The sequence below is a fragment of the Mauremys reevesii genome, linkage group 23 (genome assembly GCF_016161935.1).
Source record: "Mauremys reevesii isolate NIE-2019 linkage group 23, ASM1616193v1, whole genome shotgun sequence".
NCBI lineage: Eukaryota > Metazoa > Chordata > Testudines > Geoemydidae > Mauremys > Mauremys reevesii.
Genome location: NC_052645.1, coordinates 9,580,788 through 9,608,206, shown reverse-complemented (window position 1 = coordinate 9,608,206; position 27,419 = coordinate 9,580,788). Strand labels below are relative to the sequence as shown.

Here is a 27,419-nt window from a genome sequence, read left to right as displayed (position 1 = left end):
CCGTGTCCTGTCCAGGACTTTTAATAAAAATATCCAAGCTACAATCTCAGCCTTAGTCCCAGAATGATTTCCCCTCTCCATCCTAGAGGTGGTCCCTCCAACACAGACGTGGGGCGCCCTGATGTGGTAATGGGGACTGTTTCTTTAAGGGCTGAGCTTCCCAGGAAGCAGGCCTGGGGGGTATTGTGAAGTTCTTTTTTATGTGACGCCAGCCACTTAGAAGGGGAGGGAACCAGATACAGAAGTAAGCAGAACTCTTGCAAGCACCTTCAGCACTGTGTGATCACTGAACAATTGCCAGGGGCAATTTTCCCCTGCTGCTCCCCCATCCCGTCCCTATCCTGTGACTAGAGACCTTCTGTCTCCAGGCCTGTCAGACCTTCCAACCAGTGCAAAACCTGCACGGCCAATAGCGAAACAGCTGTTCCTCTTCCACGCTCTGATTCGAGAGCACCCATCTCCCTCCTCAGCTGAAAGGAGTTTCACGACAGTCACCCCTTCCCCAGCTGGGGATTTAGATTTGCTACTTTGAAGCCTTAAAAGACCAAAGCAAAATCGCACATGATGCATCTGACAACAGGGTGAAGCAGAGAGAGAGGAAGGGTTGGTTGTTGTTAGTGTGCTGGCCTGGCACTCCAGGCACGTCTACACCTAAAACGCTGCACGGGGGCAGCTGCGCCACAGTAGCGATTCAGTGAAGACGCTCCTAGGTCGACCCGAGAGCTTCTCCCATCGGCGCAGTTAATCCAGCTCCCCGAGAGCTGGTCGCTATGGGGATGGGAGAAGCCCTGCAGCTGCCATAGCGCTGTCTACATCAGGGGTTAGGTCGGTGTAACTGCATCGCTCAGGGTGTGGGTTTTTCACATCCCTGAGCGACACAGTTCTACCCATGGAAGTTTATAGTGCAGCCGTGGCCTCCGGTGGTGTGATTTCAATTCCCAACTCAGACCTTAGGCCAGGTCTACACAACAAACTGACATCGGTGTAACTACATCCGCCCCGTGAGCAATGCAGTCACATCGGCCTGACCCCTGGCGTGGACAGCGCTCCGTCGACCGGAGAGCCTCTCCCACTGACACAGCTACCGCCTCCCGCGGAGGTGGATTAACCACACCGCCAAGAGAACCCCTGGCCCTACACTGAGAGCCACACTGAGACCCACCAGCTCGTTTCACACAGGCGGCCGCCAGCCATCAGATGGGAAACTAGTACAAACGATTGACAGGGGTGTGAGTTCGCAGCCTGCTGAGGCTGTATTTACAGAAGAAATGAACGGTGTAGTGCAAAGGTATGGGAGTAGCGTGTGAGTGTGTGAGTGTGTGTGTGTGTGAGAGAGAGAGAGAGGAGGGGGGAAGGCAGGGAGAAGCGAGAGTGGTTCATGCACATCTGGACCCGGAGAGCAGTGGGGAGGAAAAAAGGACCAAGCTACGCAGGAAGAACTTGGCACGGAGGCAGCTTGTGTGGAGCCCGATTGCTCCTGGCAGGCAGCGAGGCCTGACGTGTGGCGCCTGCGAGCGGATGGGGGATGGAGAGGGCAGTTGGGAGACGTTCCCGTCCCCATGTCCTTGAGGAACAAGGCTGCGGTACAGAGCAGCGGCTGACTGCAGCCTTTCCCTGCAGCCTTGCTCGAGCGCACAGCCCGGGCCTCCCCCGGGGCCAGCACTGTGCTGTAGTGACTGCAGTGGCTTCAGCATTATTCGGGCACAAAAGAAACACAGTCCTAATGGGCGACAAGTGGGAGCCATATCTCCCCGGCACGCGGTGACGGGCCCAGCACCTCCACGCTGCCAGATGCTGCCCGTGAGCAAAGGAGACGGCAGGGTGCTCTGTCAGTGGCTCAGGAGCAGAGACTAAATGGTGCAGCCACTCCCTGATCCGATCTCCCACCCACACATCCCTCCTCAGCTCCATCAGAGTCCCTGGAAGACACCCCTCGCCCCCTGACCTTCACACACTCCAGCTGGCTGATGCCCGAGGCCTCATGTGGCCCTGGATATTTCCACAGCGACCTGCTGGGCATCATCCCTTCCTGCTGTCTGACCCAGATGTTAGAGAGACCAGACCTAGTGAATCCTCCCACTGACCCCTGTACATGGCGGGAAAGTTTATCCCCTGCTGTGTGGATACCCAGCCAGTGCCTTGTATTCAAGGCAGGTGCTAATTTATGTACCTCACTAAGGAGCTTTAAATAACACTCCCCCCACCCCACCCCCCCACAACTTTTGCAAAGGGTTGAGATGCTACCAAGTATGAAACTCAGCTTTAAAGCAGAGGCATGGCCAGGCTTTGGAGTAAGGACAGTGGTGGATCCCAGTGCAACCTGGGAGCTAAGATTCTGGGGGAGGGGCGGTGCAGTCACACAGGGCAAAGCCTCCCTCATGCATCCTGAACTCGGCTCCTAGCACTTCAGTGCACAAGGCGCTGCACCTGCTCTTTCTGCCAGCAGCAGCACTAACTGCCCCAGAGGGGAGGATCTGGGGTAGGAGTGGAACCCTGTCCCCTCACACTGGCTGCACTGGCCACTCCTTTTTAAAGGCACAGCAAGGCCCGCCTCTCCTGCGGCTCATGTAGGCATTACGTCACCAGGCAGCACTGCTCAGCAGTGACCATCCTCCCCTGGGCCGGTCGGCTTCGCCAGAGCCATAATTTGACCGAGACAAACAGCGATTCAGATGTTTAGATTTACTCCAAAGCTCTTGGGCGTCTTGTCTGCCTGTAAACTCCCCCCTAAATAACAGTCCTCTGGGGCTGGCTGAGTCAGGGAGTTCTGCCACTGCATCCAACCGGCAGCATTTCAAAGCCCCGTTAGCACCATTAGAAAGAAAGTAAAGTCTTTTCTTCCTTTGCTACATGGTTTTGCAGTTTGAGGAGGAGCCAGATTTCTATAGGGGGCAAAATCCACAGCACGTGGGTGGCACCAAATTACGACAGCTTAATAACCACCACATCTGGCTTGCTGCTGCAGCTGGAGAGCTGAACAAAATCCTGCTCTCCCTTTCTCACACAGCTCATTCCACTAACGGCTACTGGTCCGCTTGGGTAAGGAGTGGAGGATGTCGCGCAGTGACTAGTTTTCCTTGGAAAGAATATAGAAGTCACTGGGGTTTTTTTTTTAATTAAGTCTCTTGGTAACAAGTACAGATAATGTCACTTTTACCCATTTCAGGGAAAGGCTGGATTCTGGGAGCTTGATTTTCAAATTCCTCACTGAAATCCAAAGTGGTCTCTTTGATTTACCATACACCCGGCCCTTCCCCCTTTGAAAAGAGCCCTGGGTTTCCATGTAAAGCCAGGCCAAAATAGCAGTTGGTGCCAACGTTCATGATTTTATGGCAAGTCTCACAATACTGGGGGGGTTTCTTAAAGCCTCATCTGCCGGAATAATCAGCTTTCATGTTAAAAAAAATAAAAGTTTCTAGTCCTCCAGGTTACAGGGAAAAGCTTGAAAATGTGACCCCAAAAAGCTCAGAAACCAACAAAAAGGAACCCAAATTTTATCATTTCTTAAAGTTTTATGATTTGGGGAGGCCTGACTGATGATTCTGAAATGCCTGGGCTTGGCAAGACTGAAATAGTCACAAGCAAACACTGGATTAACCTCAGAGCCTTTGACTGCTTTTCGCTGTGATTTTGTGAAAATGGCCCAATTTGACAAAAGCAGCTGCAAGAAGCTGAGGGTGTTTTCATTTATTGGGTTTAAATCACACACATCTTCAGGTCAAAACAGGCCACTTTGCCTTCATAAATGGCCCTATTTTTCAAGGGGACATTTTCTACATTTCAGTTAGACCAAGATCAATTTTCACCATAAACTGAATACGGCATTCCACACGTCCCCTACCACCCATTTGCTTTGACAAAATATTGCAAAATAAGGAAAAATTTGACAGATGCAAAATCTCCCTAAAGCAAGAACTGCGCACATCATGAAAAGGTTTTCCCTATGTCACACAACTCCGCTCATCAGTTTCCTTCCCTTTAAGTTTCCTCTTTTGGCTCCAAGTGATGTTTAAGTAACAACCAGCCAGTGAACCAAGCTTTCCGACCTGTTTGATGTCAGCAGATCACGCTATGCATGAGTTATGTGACCTTTCATACAGCGAGACGAACTGGACCACAGGGCACTAAGCATAGCTGGTCCTGAACCTTGCATCAAGGGAGATCTGTTGTCCAGCTGGCGGCTCAACAAAAGTGCAGGAACGCAGCCGCATGGACAATCTGCAAAATACTTTGTCACCACCGGCGTGCATCCCTCCTCCTGGAGTCTTCAGAAACCACTGGCTGGAATCGCTGCCTCTGTTGCTAGCCCCACCCATCTCTCATTCACTATCCAGCTGTCAACACCCGCCTCCACTCTGCCAATCAGACCAGTGTCCATGGCCCACTTCGGAAAATGTCCCACAAACACCTTTGTGTCCTCTCCCGTGCTGCTCCTGTAAATATCCGCAAATCCACCTCCTTCTCCTCCTGCAAACTCTCCTTTGCTGTGATGCCCACCCAAAACGTGACTGCAGCTGGGCTGCTGCTGCTCTGAGACCTGCCCAACGTGCTGGCCAGATACATTCCCTGTAAGCTGCGCGGCCGCCCGGAGCGGGGACCTGCCGCAGCCAGGGGAGGGCGCCCCTCCCCTGACCCCCACCTAGCCCAGCCCCCAACCTGCCATGGGAGCGGCAACCATCGTCCAGCCCCCACCGAGCCCGGCCCCCAACCTGCCATGGGAGGGGCACCCCTCCCCCTCCCCAACTCAGCCTGCAGCCCAGACCTGCCATGGCTCGGGGAGGGGCGCCTATCCTGCAGCCCCAGAGCTCCTGTGGCAGGGAGAGGCGCCTCCCTCCACCCTCCATCCCAGGTGCTACTGCAGGGAGAGAGCACTGGGGGGAGCCCTCTCTCCCTGCCATAGCCCCGGAGCACCCCCCTCATCCCCAGCCCCACCCCAGAGCCCAAACCCCCCAGCCGGAGCCCCACCCCAAATCTCTGCCCCAGCCCTGATCCCAGGCATCAGTGACCAGGCATGTGCCTGAGGCGGCAAGCTGTGGTGGGCAGCCTGCCGGTCGCCGTGAGGGCAGCAGTCAGGCTGCCTTTGGCGGCGTGCCCGTGGGAGGTCCACCGGTCCCGCTGTTTCGGTGGCAATTTGGCGGCGGAGTTGCCGATGGTGCAGCACTGGCGGTTGCGGCCCTCCCGCAGGCATGCTGCCAAATCTGCATTACCAGCGGACCTCCTGCAGGCATACCACCGAAAGCCGCCTGACTGCCGTGCCTGGGGCAGCAAAATACATAGAGCCGCCCCTGCCTGAGCCCCCTCCCACACTCCAAACCCCTTGGCCCCACCCCCACCACATGAATTTTGTTATGTGATGTGATGAGTCATTCCGCACATGGGTGGGAAAAATTACAGGGAACACTGCTGCCCAGTACTGTCTCCTTGTCTTCTTGGGTTCCCCCATCCGTCTCTCTGTCTGTCTCCATCCACTATCTCTTGTCTTATACTTAGATTGTAAGATCATCGGGACAAGGACAATCTCTTTGTTCTCTTTGTACAGCGCCTGGCACAACACAGTCCTGGGTCCCTAGGAGCTGCCATCCGCAATACAAATAACTGCCCACAATGCAATCCTCCCTCAGTCCAGCTGCTGCATACACCGCCAGCCCTGTGATACGCAACGAGGCCATGGTGCTGTTGCAGTGACCTGCATCATAAGAGAGAGCCCTAAGCCGATTTGAGCTGGGGCAGCAAAGAGGAGTCATTTAACAAGGCAACAAGCTCTGCTCCTTAAAGAATTTGGAGTAAAATAATCATGATCCTCTGGAGTAGGGACCAGACTAACCATGGTGCAGTAAAACCAAACATCCAGGCTAGGGAAGTCTTAAAACCTGTGCTCTCACTTATGGGGTCTGTAGTGGAGAGAGAGAGAGAGAGTGTGTGTGTGTGTATGTGTGGTGTGTGTGTGTGTGTTCTCTCTGAGATTCTATATGAATGTCAAACACGCACGCACTTCTTATTCAGAGACAGACAAGACATGCTAATCCCACTCAGCAGGTACTAGCCAGCTTCATTTTTGCTTGTTGATCCCAGTCTTTTTTGGTTTTGCAATGACCCTTTCCGGTGCCCTGTAATTTTAAACCCAGATTACATTTTGACAGTGCTCATGCAATCCACAAAATTAAGTTTCGAAAGCAATTTGGGGGATTTGTAATGGCTGCTGCTTCTGGTCACAGTGGGTTTGTTTTTAGAAACAGAATCCACTGTTTTCAATCATTCCAGAATTAAAAAATAAAAAAAGAATTCTGTGAATCCCGGCTGCATATGGAGAGTGCTCAGAGGGGCTGGGAATTTACACCTGAATAAAAGGGAAAAACCGTATTTTTCTAACTGTTCCTTTTTTTACTGTTCCTATTTTTACAGAGATATAAATTTCTCTGCCAGATTTCAATGGCTGTAAATTTTTTGTCTTTTTTTAAAAAACTCACAGTCAGTAAATTTACTGATAGTGGCAAATCCAGAAGGAAAAGCCCAGGACTGAAAAACAGGTCATGACTGAGCAGGGCTAAGCAAGGAGGGCTCCAACCCAGAATAGCAAGGGGTGTTGCAGGTCCGGATCAAGATGTATCACGTGGGGTCACAGACTTGAACGGCTGGGGAGGAAGGTACAGGTCGGAATGGAGTTTCACTGGCGGGGGTGCAGTGGGTCAGGTTTCAAGTGCACTGTCAGATCCACGTGCGTGTGTCCCAGATGCACAGTCAGATCCACGTGCATGTGTGTTCCCCAGGACCGGAATAGCAGAACCCCGGTGCATTCACAGAGCCATGTGGAGCAGGCCAGGACTCGACAGGCAAGGGATGTTGCAGGAGCAGAGCAGCCCTGCCAAGTGCTCACGTATTTACCATGAGTGGGCAGGAACAGTAGAGAGCTGCCAATCACAAGTCCTGGTGCGACAGGCACGGGGCAGGGGTTCTCCATAATGCCTCCTGCTACAGAGATTCTGGGTGGAGCCTTGGGAGGCTGCTGTAAACTAGAGACCCCAGTGGCTGCTCTAATTTACTCTGGGGGAACGTTTCTGCCCCGAGAGCAGCCCAGAATTCCATTGGCAAAGAGGTAAAACCACCTTTGCTCTTCTGGGCTTAGCACAGAGTCTCCACCTTCATCGTGCGAGACCCTCTCCACATCCCCGGCCCTTCGCACAGCCGTACCACTGGCTACGTGAGAGAGACTTCTCCTCTGCAGATCCTACTGTACGCAATGGTTTTCCTGCACGCCTCTCCCGCTCTACCCTCTTTTCCTCCTCCACCCTTTCTTTAATAGGGAGGCAGGGAGCGGCGAGACCCCAACCAACAGTTCTCCATGGCAATGCTTTCATGCGGCAGAGAATGATGTTTAGTGCCAAACCCCTGGGAGATTTTGCTGCTCTCCAAGATATTTATAGTTGCAGGCAGCTTCTGAAAACCTAACTCGTTCCTGTTGCCTGTGGTACCTGCCTAGCCAGACACACCAGGCAGGGGGAACCGGATTAGGGTCAGATGCCGCTCCATGGATGATAATCAAAGGGCAGTGCATAAGGCTGGGGTGCAGGGACTATATTGGGACAGAGACAGCCAGCAACCACCACTTGCTTACAGCAGGGAAATCAGCACATGGGATGGAGACATCGTTTAGTGAGTGGGTTCTCAGCAGCACCCCGCCGCAGTTCGGCCTCACACACAGCAGCCATTCCTGGGGTGATGCCACTGATGTAACCGGAGTGACACAAAGGGGGAATTTGGCCCATTATGTAGGTACAGATATTTGAACCCCAGGAGCAGTTTTTAAAGGAATGAGATTCAGACCAAGGAAACGTTACAGAAATCCCCTTCGACGTTCTGCTCTGGAATGAGTGGTAATGAGAAAGGCCTATCAGAGGGCGAAATGCTCAGATTAGGAGCTGTAGGAATTCAGAGCAAAGATCAGGGATCTCAGAGTTCAGGGGCCGGGAGGAAATTGGGTAATACCCCCAGTGATTCACTCAGACACTGGGACTATATCCTGACCTCCTGCCTCATTTCTCTGACTGGAAACCTGGCAGAAAAAGCAGGAACCTCACCAAAAGCAGACAGGCATCTGAATTGAACTTCCCTGGGGGAAATAAACTACAACCTTATGCACACAGACAACACACACACACACCCCTCCACTCTGAATCAGGCGCCACAAGACTTTCCTGGGGAAATACACTGCGAATAAATAACCCCTTGTCTCCAGATCCACCAGCTGAAAACTCGCATCAGCCTCCGTGTGAGACAGCCTCCCCCTGCACTGTCACAAATGACGAACTGTACCCCTCCCCCAGCAGAGGAGCAGACAGCGGAGGATCTGGGAGCTTGGCATTAGACTAATAGCTGACAGCCTGTCCACTTTACAGCACCCATTTATTATAATCCATCAGATTCTCAGAACAAAATACTTCCGAAAGATGGGATGGGGGGGGGGGATATGCCCATTTGCCTGGGAAGCTAGTTGCGTGGACACAAGCCCTTGAGGCCTGGAAGGACCCTCCGAGATGCAGTATGAGAGTCAGTTGTGGGGGGAGCGGGGCACTGAAATCCCAGGTGGCCACCTGTAGCCCCTGCCACGGGAGAAGGCAGAGCCGACCTCCCAGCCTCACCCCCGGGCACCCCTCATTCAGCCCCTGCCTGCTGAAAACAAGTGGCTCCCCCCCCTCGCCGACCCTGTGCTCGTGGCTCCTCACCCACAGCAGCCCCTTTGAGCTGCGGGGTTAGAGCCCAAGGATGGATGGCCCGAGGACCAGTTAATGGGGCTGCCTGTGACAGTGCTACAGATGTCCTCCCCCGGCCTCAGCGACTGATTGTACAACTGCCGAGCTGCTCCCGGCTCTGCCGGGGCTTCGACCTGCATCTCGCAGAGAGTTCTTGGGCTGCGGGGTGTGTGGAACCCACCATGCCCCCAAAGGAGAGCTCCGGGGCAGTTATGGCCAGGAAAATCGCTGTGTTACAACAGCTCCTCCTGACTCATCACATCCGTGTCTCCGAATCCTGGAGCTGCTGATTTGACTGGCACAAACATTTACCCCTGTAAGCCCTGTGGAGTCCACACAGCTATGGAAGCTGGATTCGATTCTGATTCACGTCTCAGCGTGCAGGTCAGTTCCATTCCAACCACAGAATGAAGATTGTTTTACCCCCAGAGCGATCCTTTTGCCTGAGGATCTCAAAGCACTTTATACACACCCCCCTAAATGAATCCTCTCTACATCGCAGGGAGCTTGGTTTCAACTTCCCCGTTTTACAGGCTGAGCCACGGAGAAGCTGAGCAGCTTCTCCAAAGCCATGCAGTGAGCGAGTGGTGTAGTCAGACACGGAACCCAGGCGTCCGGAGTCCCCTGCTCTAACACTGAGAACGTACTTTCTCCCCCGGCATTGTCACTCCTTGTACAGACAGAATGAACCCAGATGGGTTTGCAGATCCCAGGCTGGGTTGGAACCACTGGCAGCTAGAAAAGTTCCCTTGGGATTTGTAAACGGAGAAAACCACTTTTTCCCCCAATCTGTGTTAGAGCTAAATAAGGAAGCCCACAATGCCCATTTGGCAGAGCGGCTTCTCTGGTTAGGAAGGCTCTCCTAGCCCGGAGTGAGAACAAACACACACAGATGCCCCTGTGTACCCAAAGGCGCTAAATAAGCACTCAGCGGAGAAGGACTGGGGCACCGAGAAATGAGGCATGCACAGCAGAGAGGCTGTTATTGCTTGATTCGGTCGCATCCGCTCCACACCTGCTGCTTTCCCTCCACAGAAGTGATCATTTCAATTTCCTCTCTAATTTGAGTGCGTTTGAAGCGAGGTTCCTGCAGACAGTTCAGGGAGGCGGGGTTTTCTTAGCCGTGTTATTTTTAAGGAGCAAAGGATCCATTTCTCACAGGGCTATTTTGGGTTTGGGGATGTTGCGGGCACAAACACATGCTGTTTATTTGCAAACCATCCCCAAACTCTACCACATTCTGCCCTGTCCTAGCAACTTCCATCGGGGAACCGCGGCATGCCTGGGCCTTGAAAGATGTTAATGAATCCAGCCCCCACAGCCCCTTTTGGGCCAGGGTGGTAATACATCTGCGGCCAGTGGAGGAATCCAGCCCCCACAGCCTGCACTACATGCTGTGGCTACTCGGAACTTCACAATGACAGTGAGGATGCAACTCAGAACTAACTTTCCCTGGGGCACAGCCCCCTGCCATTTGATCTAATGGGAAATCACCATTGGCTGTTAGCAGTATAGGGCTTAAGACACACACAGTCCTCATTCCATCAAATAGGAGAAGTAGGAGCACACACACACACACACACACACCAGCTCTCTACAGTAGCACTACCCCTGTGAAGGGGACTGAAGCACTAAAGGGCCCACAGGAACCGGTGACAGAGTCAGGATTAGAACCCAGTTCTGACTCCCAGTCTTGTGTCCTAATGACAAAGCCCACCTTCCCCTGGAAGGCAGCCTCTTAGCATCTTTGTAGCTGGCCGCACAAGGGAATTGAGGCCAAGCTGGGAGAGATGGGAGATTACATGGCTCCTGGTGCAGGCGAAGTGTCCTGATTGTCCCTTTAAGGGCATCCCATCACCTTGGCATTAGCCCTGCAGCAGGGCAGCCAATGCTCCCTCCGCCTCTCAGCCACAGCTCTCCCCCCCAGAGCGCAGACAGGCTGATGGCAGCTAACGGGCGGAGGGGGCTGCGTGGCAGTGTGCTTCCAACAGTGGCTGGTGATAATGCAGACACAGCCATAACCAGAGTGAGACTCAGTCAGGGAGCCAGAGGGATGCCGAGGGCAGAGTCTGGCACTTCTCTGCCCTTCCGGAGAATCACCCTCCGCCCCGGGGGCATCAGGGACCAGGCAGGCTCTGGGAGGGGAGGCGCATGCCTGTGACCACGTCATTGCTGCTGTGAAGCGTTGGAGCGGCTAAGGAGACGGGCTGTAACTGGCGCAGGTGCCCAGCTGGGACAGGCGGCTACGCCCACAGACACGCAGGGAGAGGCACACGCACGCACAAACGCGGGTTTGTATAGAGCCCTGCACCTCCCCAGACCCCCACACGCCAACACACGCTGCCACCCCTGCCCAGAGATCGCCCGGTCACAATGCCCTGATGTAGCCTGCACCAACCAGGGCCCATGCAGCTGTGCAAGCCAATGGGAGAGTACAGGCGGCCACTTCATTCAGTGGCCCGGAACGCATGGGAGCAAGCCCGTCTAGCAGTCACAAAGCCACCTACCTAAACTCCCCCAGGGCGGGCACCGAGCAGCCAGCCCCTTCCCCATCACTATATGTAACAAACAAGGAAAAATTCCTTTTCTCCAATTAGCTGCTGTAAGTGCCAGCGCTGCCAGCTTAATCCCCTTCCCGCTGAAGCCTGGCAGCATGAATTCTGTTAATGCAATTCCCTCCCCACCCGCCTAAACTCCACATTGCTGGGGGGAGGGGGAATATTCCTCCTCCTCTGGCCTTTGCTTTTCACTTGGAAAGAGCTTGGAGCAGGAAGTAAAGGGGTGTCCCCTCCCCACAGAGCAGATCTGCACTGCCCGGCCTGCCACACACAGGCCTTTGCGAGCAAGATGGCCTGGCTCCTTTTCTGAAAGCACCGCTTTGATTGGCCTCATCCCCTGGGCCGGCTATCCGCTGTGGCAGCAGGTGGATACCCGGGGACACGGTCATTAGGCCTGCTGGCTACTGGGCACACCCAGGGCACCTTTCATCCAAAGGATGCCACACGCCTCACGAGAAGTTAATGGAGCGGCCCGGATGTGGGGGATCAGCCCGGATGGGGGGGATCAGCCCCATTTTACACATCGGGCACTGAGAGAAGGGGCTTCCCCGAGGTCAGACGGCAACAAGGGGCCGGGCCAGGAGTAGAACCCAGCAGTCCTGGACCCCCTGGGGGACCTCGGCTCCCAGCCGCAGGTAGCTCAGATTGACTCTTCTCCCAGCCGGGAGCTCAGCCCAGCCCAGCCAGCAGCTGGAATAGCTGAGCTCAGCACTCGGAGAGGTCCAGATGGGAGCGGCTCAGCCAGAGGGAGGGGACCCAGCTGGCACAAGCTGGGCACGGAGGGAGGAGACGTCCTGCCAGGCCAGCCCAGCACCACTTCTATCCCTGCTTCGAATGGTAGAGCTGCTCGCGGTGGAAGGGGCAGATCCTGCGACAGACACAAAGACGGACAGACAGAGACACACACAGCTGGATTCAACCCAGCGGGTGCAACTCCACTGAAGGCAACGAGAGCAGCCCCTGCATGCATTAGGGCTGACGAGGGTCCCGGCGCCCGGTTTGCAGAGCCAGGTGTCTGCTACGCCTGGTTATGTCCATTCCGTGCAGGCGATCAGCCCCCGTGTGACAAGTTACCCAGGCTCGTGGGGGAGCCTCCATCGCTGACCGTGTTTAAATCAAGACTGGTGATCCCCATGATCCCTCTGGCCTTGGAATCTGTGACTCTACGAGGTGCAGCCGTTCTGCGCCCCTGGCAGCAGATGCTTCGACATACACAGAGTCCCCACACGGGAACAAAGGCGGGAGTGGGCAGATTGTATGGGAATCCAATGGGAAGTCTGTCTGGGATACTCCGCGGAGGCATGGAGTGGGCAGGGCTGACAAACTTCTCCTTTGTGGGTTAACGTTGAGGCTGTGCCCCTGAACAGGCCCCCAGGAAAAGGTTAATGCAGGATGAGGAAGGCGCATGGGCTAGTGATCAGAGCACCGGACTGGGATCCGAGAGCTCCGAGTCCTGATCTCGGACAGCGGTTGCCCCTCAGGGTCCTGAGAGAAATCAATTATTTCCTTATTTATTTGACAATAGTGTCTAGAAGCCCTGACTAAACCCGGGGCCAAAGAGTCACTCTCTGCCTAGACAGAGTTTCCAGTCTAAATGGACATGTCAAGAGTAGGAGAAAAGGAGGAGGATCCCTAGTGTACAGAGGGGAAATGGAGGCACTGAGATTAAGTGACTTGCCCAAGGTCATCCAGGGGATCAGTGGCAGAGCCAGGAACTGAGCCCAGCTCTCCTGAGTTCCAGTCCAGTGTCCTTCCCACAAGCCTAACCTTCTGTAAACATTCAATCTCTCTGTGCCTCATTTCCCCCCGGAGCTAACCTGATACCACCCATCTCGCCACCTGGGAAGCTGGATCTGTGCGTGTAAAGGGCGAGGCATGCAACAACGACTAAAGACACCCAAAATTGTATCCTGCTCACTTTCCTGGACTGGCCATCCAAGGATGAAGAGGTGAAAGATTCTAACCCTCAGCTAAGCCATGCCTAAATCTACATCTAAGAGAAAAGAGCAGGCTATCGCCCGCACATCAAAAACCTTCAAGTTTCATTTTATCATTTATAAAGATACAGGTAAATATCACCTAGGGCTCTGTCTACACTACAAACCTTACAGCGTCGCAGTTGTACAGCTACAGCTGCCCTGCTTTAATGTCTCCTGTGTAGCTGCTCTGTGCTGGTGGGAGAGAGCTCTCCTGCCAGCATAATTAAAGCACTGCCAACAAGCGGCGGTAGCTATGTCAGCAGGAGACCGTCTCCTGCCAACATAGCGCTGTCCACACTGGCACATTTGTCGGTGAAACTTATGTTGGTCGAGGTGTGTTTTTTCTCACCCCGGGCCGACAAAAGTTTTACCAACAAAAGTGCTAGTTGTGGTGTTTAGATGTTGCTTGTGATTATTAGAACTGGGAGCACTGGCTGTTGGGAGTCTGAAAGGAGAGGAAACAGGAAGGAGGGGGAGGAGTTGAGGAGGCAGAGTGAGAGTTACAGAGGGTGCAGCAGCAGCTTGGTAAAGAGGTTTCCGCTTTAAAAATAAAGTCCTGTTGAAGTTTGTTAGTACTGTGCCTGCTTGATACAATATTTTGGTGACGAGGATGGATCTTCTGCCTCTGAACCCACCTGCACCCTTTCTATCATTCATAGAATCATAGAATCTCAGGGTTGGAAGGGACCTCAGGAGGTATCTAGTCCAACCCCCTGCTCAAAGCAGGACCAAACCCAACTAAATCATCCCTGCCAGGGCTTTGTCAAACCTGACCTTAAAAACCTCTAAGGAAGAAGATTCCACTACCTCCCTAGGTAACCCATTCCAGTTCTTCACCACCCTACTAGTGAAAAAGTTTTTCCTAATGTCCAACCTAAACCTCCCCCTCTGCAACTTGAGACCATTACTCCTTGTTCTGTCATCTTCTACCACTGAGAACAGTCTAGATCCTTCCTCTTTGGAACCCCCTTTCAGGTAGTTGAAAGCAGCTATCAAACCCCGCTCATTCTTCTCTTCTGCAGGCTAAACAATCTCAGTTCCCTTAGCCTCTCCTCATAAGTCATGTGCTCCAGCCCAGATCCAGAGCAAAGTGGTTGGCATGATAACCTCGGGCTTCGCTTGTGGATTTCACGATTGTCGATTCCGACAGCCGCCAGTGATTAGTCTAGCAGGTGGAAAAGCCAGAATCTCCCTCTTCCATGTGCACTGACTGGAACAGAAACACCCTCTCCCAAGGAAACGGCCCAGCCATCAGGAACGCAGGATTTGGTACAAGCCGTTTGCCCATCTCTTGCGGCAATGTTCTGCCTATTGAGTATTCCCTGGGATTATAAAGCACTGTGCCTTTAAGAGCTGGAGGCACCTGGTTGGGAGTATTTAGGGTGTAGGGAATGGTTCTCAACCAGGAAGAGAGCAGGGCCGGCGCTGGACTCACAGGGGTCTGGGGCTGAAGCTGAAACCCGAGCCCCACCGCACTGGGTGGAAGCTGAAGCTCGAGCACCTGAGCTTAGCGAGCCCCCTGTGGTGTGGGGTCCCAGGCAATGGCCCTGCTTGCTACCCCCTAATGCCAGCCCTGGCTTTTCATCTACTGGGGATGCAGAAAAAATTGTTGGGGCCCAGGTGGGCCAGGGAGTTTTTACAGCATGTGGCGGGGGGCTCAGAAAGACAAAGGTTGAGCACCCCTGGCGTAGGAGACACAGCATCTCTGTGGGCTTGGGCCAGCGATTTAAAGGAGATGCTGAGGAGTCTCTCGCTCGCTGTCTTCCACACAGTACCTGGGAGCAATCATTGCTGAGGTGACCTGGTATAACCTGGAGCTGTCAGATCTCCCGGCTAGGCCCTAGCACGCGAGCGCCACACCAGCGCAGGGCGAGGGGCAGCTCATCTTTCATCAATAATTCACAGATAACCCAACACGCGGGGAAAGGAGAGAGAAAAGCCCAGAGTCATTCAAGGAAAGCGTGTTCCTGGAGGAAGGCAAGTCAGATCCAAATTAAAGTCGAGTGGGAAAGTAGTGGAGAACAAATTGAATGAACCAGATTACAGCGCGGAAGGCAATGATTCATAATTATTTCTCCAAAGCGCACTCCAGCCTGGCATTCTGCCATCTCCAGGCAAACTGGTGATGGCAAAGCGAGCTCCCAGCCCATGGGCAGTGCCCAGGATGCTCAGGGACGGGTTCCCAAATGGAGAGCAGGGCTCACAAGGCAGCGTGAAACATTTTAAGAGTTTGGGGCGGGGGACGTGATGTTAAACACAGCCACACAACACACACACACAATGCATGCAAAATACACAACACACACACGCGAGAGAGACCCACATGCGACACACATGCTAGAGACCCCCAAGGCACACAAAATACACAATACACACATGCGCAAGATATGCAAAAAATGTACACATGCCTCACCCATAAAATGTACAATACACACACGCAAGAGCCACACACACAACATATACATGTGCGTGACTCAGCCTCACCCACCTCCCAGGAAAAAATACAACCCAACTTTATTTTTAGTCCCTGACACAAAGTCCGTCAGGCTACGGGGAAGGGATTCATCGAGGAGTCGCCGCCAGTGACTTAGGAGGACAGCTTGTCCGCTGAGAGCCGGGGGCTGCAAATACAGGCATGAAGCCTGCTGCCTCCCACAAAGGAAAAGCAGCACTGCGAGCAAGGGGAGGGGTGGGGGTGGAGGAAACAAGACGGGCCCCAGAGCTGCCATGGCAGTGCGGCACAGGCCATGCTCTCTGCAGGATAATGGTGGGGAACTGGGGTGTGGGGCTGAGGAGTTCACAAAGTGCATGATGAATGCACTGGGGGGGGACTACCCTCCCCAACCCCAATTCCCACGTAAGTGCCCTCCCACTTACTCGGGGGGGAGGGGGTGTCTGCGGCCTGGAGGGACAGAACCACCCCCACCCGCACATGACCTCATCTGTGGCACAAGCTCCCCCGCTTCACACCCCAGGGTGCAGCATTTCAAGCGATTAGAGATGCCGGCTCCCCACGGCACCTGGGAATGTCACCGAGCATCTCTTGCATCAATGACACCGTTCCCATGGCAACAAGTGTACTTCAAAAGGGGGGGCCTGAGGGAGACCAAGGAAAGGACAAGAGGCGTGGAAATGAAGGGCAAGCAGAAGGCACGGTGAGGCGGGGGTGGGGTGCACCGAGCCAGCTCTTTCTCCTATCAGTGGCAAGGAGAACCGTACCCACTTTACGGCGTGTCGCCCACACAGACGCCCTGCGTTCAGAGCCCCCCGTGCCCTCCCGCCTCCCGCACACACCCCTAGCATCCCCACCCCTTCAAGCCTCTTAGCGCCCTGATCTGGGAAGCCTCCCCTCGTACCCGTGTAGGGCTGCACGGTGGCACAGCAGCTTGATACGGCAATGCCAATATTCCCCCGCACCGCACGGTGAGCCCAGGCATTAGCCAAAGTTCCGTTCCCAGCTGTGCCACAGACTCCCTTTGCCACCCTGGGCAAGTCACTTACCCTCAGTGACCCCGCTGGGCAGTGGCGCTAATGATACTTCCTCTCTCCGCCCCTTTGTCTCCTTACCCTGGAAGCTCTTTGGGGTAGGGGCTGCCTCTCATTAGGTGCTGTGGCAATGGGGCCTTTCGGGACTACAGCTCTACCCTGATATAACACGAATTCGGATATAATGCGGTAAAGCAGCGCTCCGGGGGCGGGGGGCTGCGCACTCCGGCAGATGAAAGCAAGTTCGCTCTAACGCGGTTTCACCTATAACGCGGTAAGATTTTTTGGCTCCCGAGGACAGCGTTATATCGGGGTAGAGGTGTACCATGATATACATAATATGAATGCCCAACCCCATCTGAGGCAAGTGTGAATCTATTCCCCACGTTGCCTTCTAACCTGCCCAAGGCTGCCTTGCTGTGGCAAAGGGGGACTGAGCTTTCCACTGCCGACAGCCAGCTCTGCTGCACGTCCGGCAGTAAGGCAGAAATCTCAGCTACCGGGGGGGTGCGTTTGTTTCCCATCTTCTAGCTCCCTCCTGCCGTAACCACCCCAGCTTTTCCCCCCCAAAATCTCCCAGCCCGGATGCAGACGCTGCAGCCCCACTGGTGGGAGAGCTTGGGCCTGCTCAGAGCAGGGGGAGAGCCCAGCGGTTGAAACGCCTGCGACCCGTCTGCGCGGACTCTCCCGCCCGCGCGGGCGTTTGCAATGGTGGGAAAGCTTCAGGAAGAAAGGCTGGTGTGCAGCCAGGCTCCCCGAGCCAGACGGGGAGTGATTATGCCACCAGCCTGCATGCAGCCCTCTCCCAGGCTCCTAATTGCTGCTTTCCGAGCAGCACCCAAACCAATTATCTTCAGATAAACGGGCAGGCTCAGCTCCTTTCAGCTCCGTCACAAACAGAAACAACCAATTAAGGAGGCCGGGTGCCGAGAACAGCCTGTTATTGTGCTTGTCAGGAGCCCTGGGCCCGGGTGCCAAATTACGCCGGTAACGGGGGTTCTGTCTCTCTCTCTCATTCACACAAGCGCACACACTCCGCTGGGATTTCCCCAGGCAGCAGAGATATTGAGCTCACCCCACCGGCCTCTCGTGGACTCAGAGCTCCTAGTGGGATGAACGAAACACCTCAGCACCTATTGCTCCAGCACGTGTATCACCAGGCAAGATGGACCCGCACCCCCCCCGCCCCAGCCAAATCTCCCTCTGAGCACGTGTCACGAATTCACAGGACCTGGGCTGTGTCCCGGCTTTACACAGGCTCCTGGGAGTAACCTGGACCCCGGAGACCCACAAGGGCATCCACAGCCTCAACAGCTCCAAAACGGGGCCGCCAAGCGCCAACAGCTGTTTCTCTCTGTGGCTCCTGCAGCGAATCCAGCTGAAGTCAGATTCCTGGGAGTGACTTTCCCTGCGCAGGCCACGATGCGCCTCAGTCAGCATTTGCAACGACACCCAGCAGCCTTCTCAAAGCATCGTGCCATTGATTAGCCCCGTGAATACAGCCTCTAAGAGTCCTTCTGTGAACATGGGCACGGTGCGCTTAAAACGGAGTTCATGTTGGCAGGAGCCAGGGCCCCAGATCCCTGCTCCCTCTCTGTCCCTGTCCCTTGTTCCCAGCACCTGCCTCACGTACCATCTGTTCACACCTGTCTGTTCCCTTTGTCTCTTGCTCCAACCATGCTGTGTTCACACCTTCAGCTGCCTGGGATGTGTTAGGTGTTTGATATCCGGCCACTGAGGCTTCCATTCAATCCTTTGATTCCAACCCAAACAGACCCACACTTGCCCTCGCTTGCACCTAGCAGAGAATTCACTCTTTCCACCCAATGGGTAGCGATACCTAGTGGGTAGGTATAGGGTCATCCATATTCATCGCATTGCCATGGTGCAGCTCCATGACAGCTTGATCCATCCAGCCAGGGCTAGACGTACGGTACACGCTGCATACCCTGGGAGTGGAGCCTGAGCACAATCTCTGCGTGGCAGGAGCTCAAGGGGTGGAACGAAAGCTGGAGCAAAGGTCACCCGATCTCGTTTCAAGCAGCCAAGATCCTTAATGAACTTCCAACTTTGTTTCAATAGCAGGCCAGAAAGGAAAAGCATGCAGATAAGACCACCGATGAACTGCAACCCCCAGCATGCCATGCTGAGAGGCGGGCGAGCATGGGACTGGGTGTCAGGACTCCTGGGTTCTATTCCCAGCGCTGCCACTGACTCAATTTGATTTTAACTTCTCTGTGCCTCGGTTTTCTAATCAGGAAATGGGGATAACGACCGACCTAGCGTCACGGGCGGGCTCTGCGTGGCCCGGTTAATGTCTGGAAAGTGCTTTGCATAAGTGCTATGTGCTATTACTGAAGAGCTACGCACTCCTCCAAGGATGGGTGCCATGGAAGTGCCACCTGCTCTGAAACGGGAACACCTGGGGAAATCAGTCAGCAGGTGCTGCAGATGGATTCTGAGCAGCCGCACAGGACAGTGCAGCAGCAGGGAACTCAGTGGGGCAGTTGGCTGCTATCAGCAACCACTCATCAGTAATTAGGCCTCAATTAGCGCTCACCAGCGCCATTGGAAGATAGCGATGATCCTGCTGAGAGATCAATTTTCCTTGAGGCAGCACCGCGTGTGGGTGCATGGATGTGCCGTGCTTCCAGTTTGTCGGGGCGCAGAGTTTAGGTGACTTCGTGCCCTGGATCAGAGGGGACGCCTGGGTGCAGCAGAAATCAGGGCCGGGGAAGGGGATTCCTGCAGCCCCGGGACAGAGCTAGGACCAGAAGGGGCTCCTCGCTCCCGAGGGCGCAGTGCCCTGCTGGTGCAGTGTCCTGGGGCCACGGAATCCCTTGAACCCCTTCTGCACCTTGAGCTGCACAGAGGGAGGAAGGGGAGGGGGTGGGAATAGACTCAGCCCAGACGGCAGACAGGGCGGGGGCAATTTGAGCTCGCTGGAGTGCTGCCAAGGTAATTACAGAGAGAGAACCCAGGGCGAGCACACTGGAACCAAGGCCAGAGACGTCCCTCAAGGGACATTTAGGCTGGTGTCTTCTGGGGGCTGGGGGCTGTTTCATGCATCGGGATGTTAAGGCCGGGCCCAGCTCTGCCCCAACGCTCCCTATGGCAGGAAGGTTCCCTGCTGGGCCTGCAACACTTCCAGCAAATACCCTGGAACAACTCGAGTGTCCTGGTGCCAGGAGTCAGTGGCCCCTCGGAGCCAGCACCAGAGGGAGGGGCTTGGCTGCGCCCCATGCAAGTTCCACGATGCTGCATCCTCTATGACACAGGCTGCACTGCGGGAATTTAAAAGGGGCTGGACTGACAGCCCCAGAGACCTATAATAATTATTCATTAATCTTTGATGTAGCACTTGTCCATCAATGGATCTCAAAGCTCTTTACGGGGGGGTGGGGAAGGGTCATCATTATTATCCCCGTTTTACAGATGGGGAAACTGAGGCACAGATTGGTGAAGTGACTTGCCCAAGGTCACCCAGCAGGCCAGTGGCAGGGCTAGGAACATAACCCAGGTCTCCAGTGTCCCATCCAGTGCTCTATCCACTGACTAGGCACACTGCCTCTCCCTACTCAGAGCAGCTACAGCATGGGCCGTGGCAGCGAGGGCCGAAAGAGGACCTCAGCCTCCCTGGCCTGGCCAGTTCTTGGTTTCCCAGCTGAGACAGCTCATGAGAGGCGTGGTCAGCACCAGCTATGATGGGGGCAATTTTCCACAGACCAGTAGGAACTGGCCTGAGGCCAGACAAACTCATTCCACCCCAGCCTCCCTCTGATCCCCAACACTGTGGGACTGGTGGCACAGGGAGCCCCAGGCCATAGTCCGCACGGACTGGGTTCACCCTAACCAAGCACAACAGCAGCAGCTGTCAGCAAACAACCCCCAGTGAAACTGAGGGCCTTTTCATCTCCCAACCGACGAAATTCACAGTGCCGTGGCCAGGCCCCGTCAGCTCGCCAGGATCTGAAGCAGAGACGGTAAAAGTCCTGGGCTATGTCATCCACACCTCCTGCCCCCTTTCCCTTCCTGTGCCTCCCTCCGCTTCCCCGGCCCTTCCTGCTCGTGTGCCTGGCCTGCGCTTGCCTGCCGAGCCCCGCGGCCTCAGCCACACTGAGGGCAGGAAGGAAAAAACCGAGGGCAACTTCAAAGGGAGCTCCGGTGACACAGCACAGAAAACCTTCAATGGCGGCGCTGTGCCGAGTGACGGACAGGAGCCCACACCACCCGCTGTGAACGGCTCCCGGCGCTTTGAATCATAGAATCTCAGGGTTGGAAGGGACCTCAGGAGGTATCTAGCCCAACCCCCTGCTCAGAGCAGGACCAGCACAAACTAAATCATCCCAGCCAGGGCTTTGTCAAGCCTGACCTTAAAAACCACTAAGGAAGGAGATTCCACCACCTCCCTAGGGAACCCATTCCAGTGCTTCACCACCCTCCTAGTGAAATAGCGTTTCCTAATATCCAACCTAGACCTTCCACACTGCAACTTGAGGCCATTGGTCCTTGTTCTGTAATCTGGTACCACTGAGAACAGCCTAGATCCCCTCTTTGGAACCCCCTTTCAGGTAGCTGAAAGCAGCTATCAAATCCTGCCTCATTCTTCTCTTCTGCAGACTAAACAATCCCAGTTCCCTCAGCCTCTCCTCATAAGTCATGTGCTCCAGCCCCCTAATCATTTTTGTTGCCCTCCACTGGACTCTCTCCAATTTGTCCACATCCTTCTTGTAGTGTGGGGCCCAAAACTGGACTCAATACTCCAGAAGTGACCTCACCAGTGCCGAATAGAGGGGAATAATCACTTCCCTCGATCTGCTGGCAATGCTCCTACTAATGCAGCCCAATATGCCATTAGCCTCCTTGGCAACAAGGGGACACTGTTGACTCATATCCAGCCTCTCGTCCACTGTAACTCCCAGGTCCTTTTCTGCAGAACTGCCGCTTAGCCAGTCAGTCCCCAGCTTGTAGCGGTGCCTGGGATTCTTCCATCCTAAGTGCAGGACTCTGCACTTGTCCTTGTTGAACCTCATCCAATTTCTTTTGGCCCAATTTGTCTAGGTCACTCTGGACCCTATCCCTACCCTCCAGCATAGCTACCTCTCCCCCGCTTAGTGTCATCCGCGAACTTGCTGAGGTTGCAGTCCACGCCATCCTCCAGATCATTAATGAAGATATTGAACAAAACCGACCCCAGGACCGACCCTTGGGGTACTCTGCTTGATACCGGCTGCCAACTAGACATGGAGCCATTGATGATCACTACCCATTTGTGGATAAATTGGAGAGAGTCCAGCGGAGGGCAACAAAAATGATTAGGGGGCTGGAGCACATGACTTACGAGGAGAGGCTGAGGGAACTGAGATTGTTTAGCCTGCAGAAGAGAAGACTGAGGGGGGATTTGATAGCTGCTTTCAACTACCTGAAAGGGGGTTCCAAAGAGGATGGATCTAGACTGTTCTCGGTGGTAGAAGATGACAGAACAAGGAGTAATGGTCTCAAGTTGCAGAGGGGGAGGTTTAGGTTGGATATTAGGAAAAACTTTTTCACTAGTAGGGTGGTGAAGCACTGGAATGGGTTACCTAGGGAGGTGGTGGAATCTCCTTCCTTAGAGGTTTTTAAGGTCAGGCTTGACAAAGCCCTGGCTGGGATGATTTAGTTGGGTTTGATCCTGCTTTGAGCAGGGGGTTGGACTAGATACCTCCTGAGGTCCCTTCCAACCCTGAGATTCTATGATTCTATGATTCATTAAGCCCGACAATCTAGCCAGCTTTCTATCCACCTTATAGTCCATTCCTGCAAGCCGTACTTTTTTAACTCGCTGGCAAGAAGACCATATCAAAAGCTTTGCTAAAGTCCACCGCTTTCCCAGTATCCACAGGGCCAGTTATCTCACCATAGAAGGCAATCAGGTTGGTCAGGCATGACTTGCCCTTGGTGAATCCATGCTGACTGTTCCTGATCACTTTCCTCTCCTCCAAGTGCGTCAAAATGGATTCCTTGAGGACCTGCTCCATGATTTTTCCAGGGACTGAGGTGAGGCTGACTGGCCTGTAGTTCCCCGGATCCTCCTCCTTCCCTTTTTTTAAAAGATGGGCACTACAGTAGCCTTTTTCCTATCGTCCAGGACCTCCCCCGATCAGCACGAGTTTTCAAAGATAATGGCCACTGGCTCTGCAATCATATCAGCCAATTCCCTCAGCACGCTTGGACGCATTGCATCCGTCCCCATGGACTTGTACATGTCCAGCTTGTCTGTGAAGACTGAGGCAAAAAAAGCATTGAGTACTTCAGCTTTTTCCACATCATCTGTCACTTAGTGGCAACCTCCCTCATTCAGTAAGGGTCCCACGCTTTCCTTGACTTTCTTCTTGTTGCTAACATACCTGTAGAAACCCTTCTTGTTACTCTTAACATCTCTCGCTAGCTGCAATTCCAGTCGTGCCTTGGCCTTCCCAATTACACCCCTGCATGCTGTATTCTGCTGCTCTCCTTTCTTCCTTTTGTCAGAATCCTGAACTCCATCATCTCATGGTCACTGCTGCCCAGGTTTCCACCCACTCCTACTTCCCCTACCAATTCTCCCCTGCTTGTGAGCAGCAGGTCAAGAGGAGCACGGCCCCTAGTTGGTTCCTCCAGCACTTGCACTAGGAAGTTGTCCCCAACACACTCTGGATTGTCTGTGCACTGCTGTATTGCTCTCCCAGCAGATATCGGGGTGATTGAACTCCCCCGTGAGAACCAGGGCCTGTGATCTAGAAACTTCTGTTCTTTTTCCGAAGAAAGCCTCATCTACCTCATCCTCCTGGCCTGCTGGTCTATAGCAGACGCCCACCACGACATCACCTTGTTGCTCTCACCTCTCAACCGAACCCAAAGACTCTCAACAGGCTTTTCTCCAGTTTCATACTGGAGCTCTGAGCAGTCATACTGCTCTCTTACATACAGTGCAACTCCTCCACCTTTCCTCCCCGCCTGTCCTTCCTGAACAGTTTATATCCATCCATGACAGAGCTCCACCCGATTGCCCTGCTTTCTCAGGATGAATTAAGAGGTCTCCCTTGTTGCACCCTCCTCCTTGTTTCCTCACGGTCTCCCACTTCCCTCCGGGCTTAGGTCTCCATCCCCTGGTGAACCTAGTTTAAAGCCCTCCTCACTAGGTTAGCAAGCCTGCCTCCCTCTCTTCGTTAGGCGAATTCCATCTCTTCCTAGCAAGCCTTCTTCCTGGAACTACATCCCATGGTCAAAGAATCCAAGGGAGATCAAGGGCTGAGATGGGGTGGGCTGGGCTCTGAGGCGGTCCAGAGAATCCTTTTTCTTAGTTGTCTCGCATGCTCAGGGTCACACTGATCACCAGATGTGGGGGTCAGGAAGGAATTTCCCCCCAGATCAGATGGGGAGGAATCTTGCATGGGGGAGAGGAGGCAGGAGGGAGTTGCCTCCCTTTGCAGCATGGGGGGTGGCTCACCTGCTGGCATCACCTGGACACGTCTCACTTAATCGACACCTGGCGGCTGCAGGGCCCTCAACTGCTTCCTGCTTGTGGCACACAGCCACTGTGTCTCCCGAGGGCTGAAAGGGTTTAGTCTAATCCAAGTTACTGGGCTTAATACCGGAGTATCTGAGGGACACTGCCTGGTCTGTGCTAAACAGGAGAGAGACTATGATCTAATGGTCCCTTCTGGCCATAAACTCTGTGGAATTGATGAAATGGGCCAGGTCGGGGGCAGAGGATCTCAGGGCTGCAGGGTTGGGGGGATCCCAGGAGTCATCAGATACGTAAACCAACTCCAGGAACTCAGCACATCTGGGGACCGATTCGGTGGAAAAACTCCACTGCCCTGAAGGGAGGGGGGTGTTTTGGGGCCCTCCAGGCGGAACTGGTCATAAAGGGTTTGCTGGAGGGTTTGCTGAGCTAGGACAGGAAACGGGGAGGGGTCCAGAAGCAGATGAGAATAGGGGCTGGTTTAGGGCACTCCTGGGGCCTCTCTCCCAAGGTCCCCTTTCAGCGGTAGGCGGCCTGAGCAGGTAGGGGAGGTCACAGGTGCATGATGGGAAGGGGTCCCCCAAGAGATGATGGTGGTGAGGCCAAGTGAGCTCCGCCATTGTGGGCGAGGCAACGCACTGGGAAAGGCCCCAGTGGAAACACAAGGGTTCGGGTCGGGGATGGGGCAGTGGGATGGTCTCCCAGCTGGAGGTGCTGTTTCTAGGCAGTTAGAAGTAGCATTTTAAGGCCAGTGTAGCGTGGTGCAAGAGGAAGCAGGGATGCCCGTGGGCTGCATTCTGTTCTCGAGGCCAGGCTAAGCCTCCACAGGAACAAAACCGTCCAGCCCCCTGGATGGCGGCAATCAGCCAGCAGCACAAACTCGACACAGGACCAGCCTCCGAGACCGAGCTGGCAAGAAACCCTTCGAACAACGTGCCCATCCCCACTGCTGCGGATGTGTGAAGACACCAGAGGCTCTAGCAGCCCCAGGTTAGGGATGGCAGAGTGGAACTGTGAGTTTCCGCTGCAGCCCTAACACCAGCTCCCTCTGGACAAGTCACTGCCGCTCTCCAGGCCTCAGTTGCCTCATCTCTAAAATGGGGCTAACATTTACCTGCCAGACAGGACTGCAGGGACTCCACAGCTGCAGTGGGCATGCCAAGCCCCGCCACGCAAAGATCCTGGCTTAGCTACAATCACCCCCGTCCCGTTCTGACCAAACCTCTTGGTGGACACCTTAAGACAGCTGGGGAGGAAGCAGCTGATTTCTGCTTGGAGCACAGTAATTCCTTGAGCCACCCTGCCCTTCACGTCCATTCAACCAGCACATACTGGTGCTTAGCTAACCACGAGCTTGGATGAACCGGGGACCTCCGGAGCAGCGAGTCTCCGCAGCATTGGGCGACAAACAAGACACGTCCCCTGCACAGAAGGAGGCTGCTCTGCAGGTGAGTCTTTACACAGCGCCCCTCGTTGTGAGATCCGAGCGCTTGGATTTCAAACCCATCCACACAAAGGATCGTTTCCAGTGGCACCTAGGAGCCGCAGCCATGGGCACAGCCCCAGAACAAGATGATTCAAGCCCCCACGAGCTCACCCTCCTGGGTTCTAAAGCCGGGGGGCCCTGCGAGGTTAGACGGGAGGGAAGAGATCTGCAAGTGGAGGAGGGAAAGCCCGTCACCAGGACCTGGCCGGCGGATGGGGGCCCGGGCGCACGTTTTGAATGGAATATTGTTCTAAAACGTCTCTCGCCGCGGGTTTATTTTTATGATGTGTAAGGAAGGAGAGACAGGATCCTGATTATGCCAGAGAATTTCTTCTCCTCCCCTCCACCAGCCACAAGCCCACAGGCTCCTCTGATCTGGGCTGCAGAGCGTGTTTAAATAAACATGGTCAAATTAGCTGACTGCAGCCCAAGCAAACGCACGCAAAACCCGCCCCTCACCAAGCCTGTCCTGAACAGCTAATGGTCCATGCACCATTCAACGGCTCAGTGCACAGGAGCCAGACCAACTTGAAACCCCGAGGATCGGGGAGCGGTGGCCTTGCGTTCCAAGGTGTAGCTTGATCTGGGCTTAGAGGCTCAGAAGCATCCACAGAAGAGACAGAAACGCCAACCAGCAAACGAGCCACTACAGTGACCGGCGAGCCCTAGTCTCAGCCGCCCTGAGCAGAGCCAGCCCTGCACAAAGGACACAGCTCCATGGAAGGCTGGGTAATTGTGTCACTGGCAGACCGTTACCTGGGGGCAGCAGAGCAGGAGACATCATGGACCAAGGGGGACCCCTCCCAGGGCTTGTTGTCATTGCAAAGTTAACCGGAGTTATAATTCAAGTGCTGCCCCTAACTCGAGTCCCATCTGCACACTAAACCCTTCACCTGAGTGTGGTCGGGCTTCTACCTGTCTGTCTGGCCCCTTGGGGCTACTGGCTACCGCTCGAGGGAGCCCAGCTAGTCAGCTGCTGGCACAATCATGCTGCCGGTGGATGCTGGCTAGCGCCATTTGCCTCCAGAGCCTTCCCACAATCCCCCCCGTGTGCCAGGAAGGCCAGACACGTTCTCCTCCCCCTTCACTGGGAAGGGATTCAGAGAGCACCTCAGCGAACTGCAGCCTAAGCCCCAGGGGACGTGCCCGCCGAAGTCCTAGCGCCCCGCGGGGCGGGGTCACGTTACCCGCAGCGAAGCCGGCCCCTAAGACGGGGTCTCAACCTTTGTCTTTCTGAGGCCCCCCACATGCTGTAAAAACTCCACAGCCCGCCTGGGCCACAGCAACGGCTTTCCTGCCTGTAAAAGCCAGGGCCAGGCTTGGGGGTAGCAAGCCGACAATTGCCCGGGGCCCTGCGTAGCTAAGTTGCTCAGGCTTCGGCTTCATCCCAGGGTGCTGGGGCTCAGGCTTTGCCTCAGCCCCGGGCCCCAGGGAGTCTAACGCCAGCCCTGCTCTCTGGTTTATTTTGGTGGACCCCTGAAACCTGCTCGCAGCCCCCCCAGTGGCCCCCGGGCCCCTGACTGAGAACCACTGGCCTCTGCTCTGCGCAACGTGCCCAGCTGCTGCTCAGCTGCTTCATGTCGCAACGGCCGGGTCACGAGCACGGGGAATCCTGCTCCCCGGGCGCCAGGCAGGCTGGCAGGCAGGGAAGCGATGGCTCGGCCGTGCGTGTGCGCA

The 27,419-nt window shown here is 54.8% G+C and overlaps 1 protein-coding gene across 2 annotated transcripts in view; it reads right to left on the bottom strand.

The window, feature by feature from the left end:
- The window catches only part of SDC3 (syndecan 3), a 186,497-nt gene that overhangs the window by 133,557 nt on the left and 25,521 nt on the right, over nt 1–27,419 (bottom strand). The gene's annotated exons all lie outside the window — the stretch shown is intronic.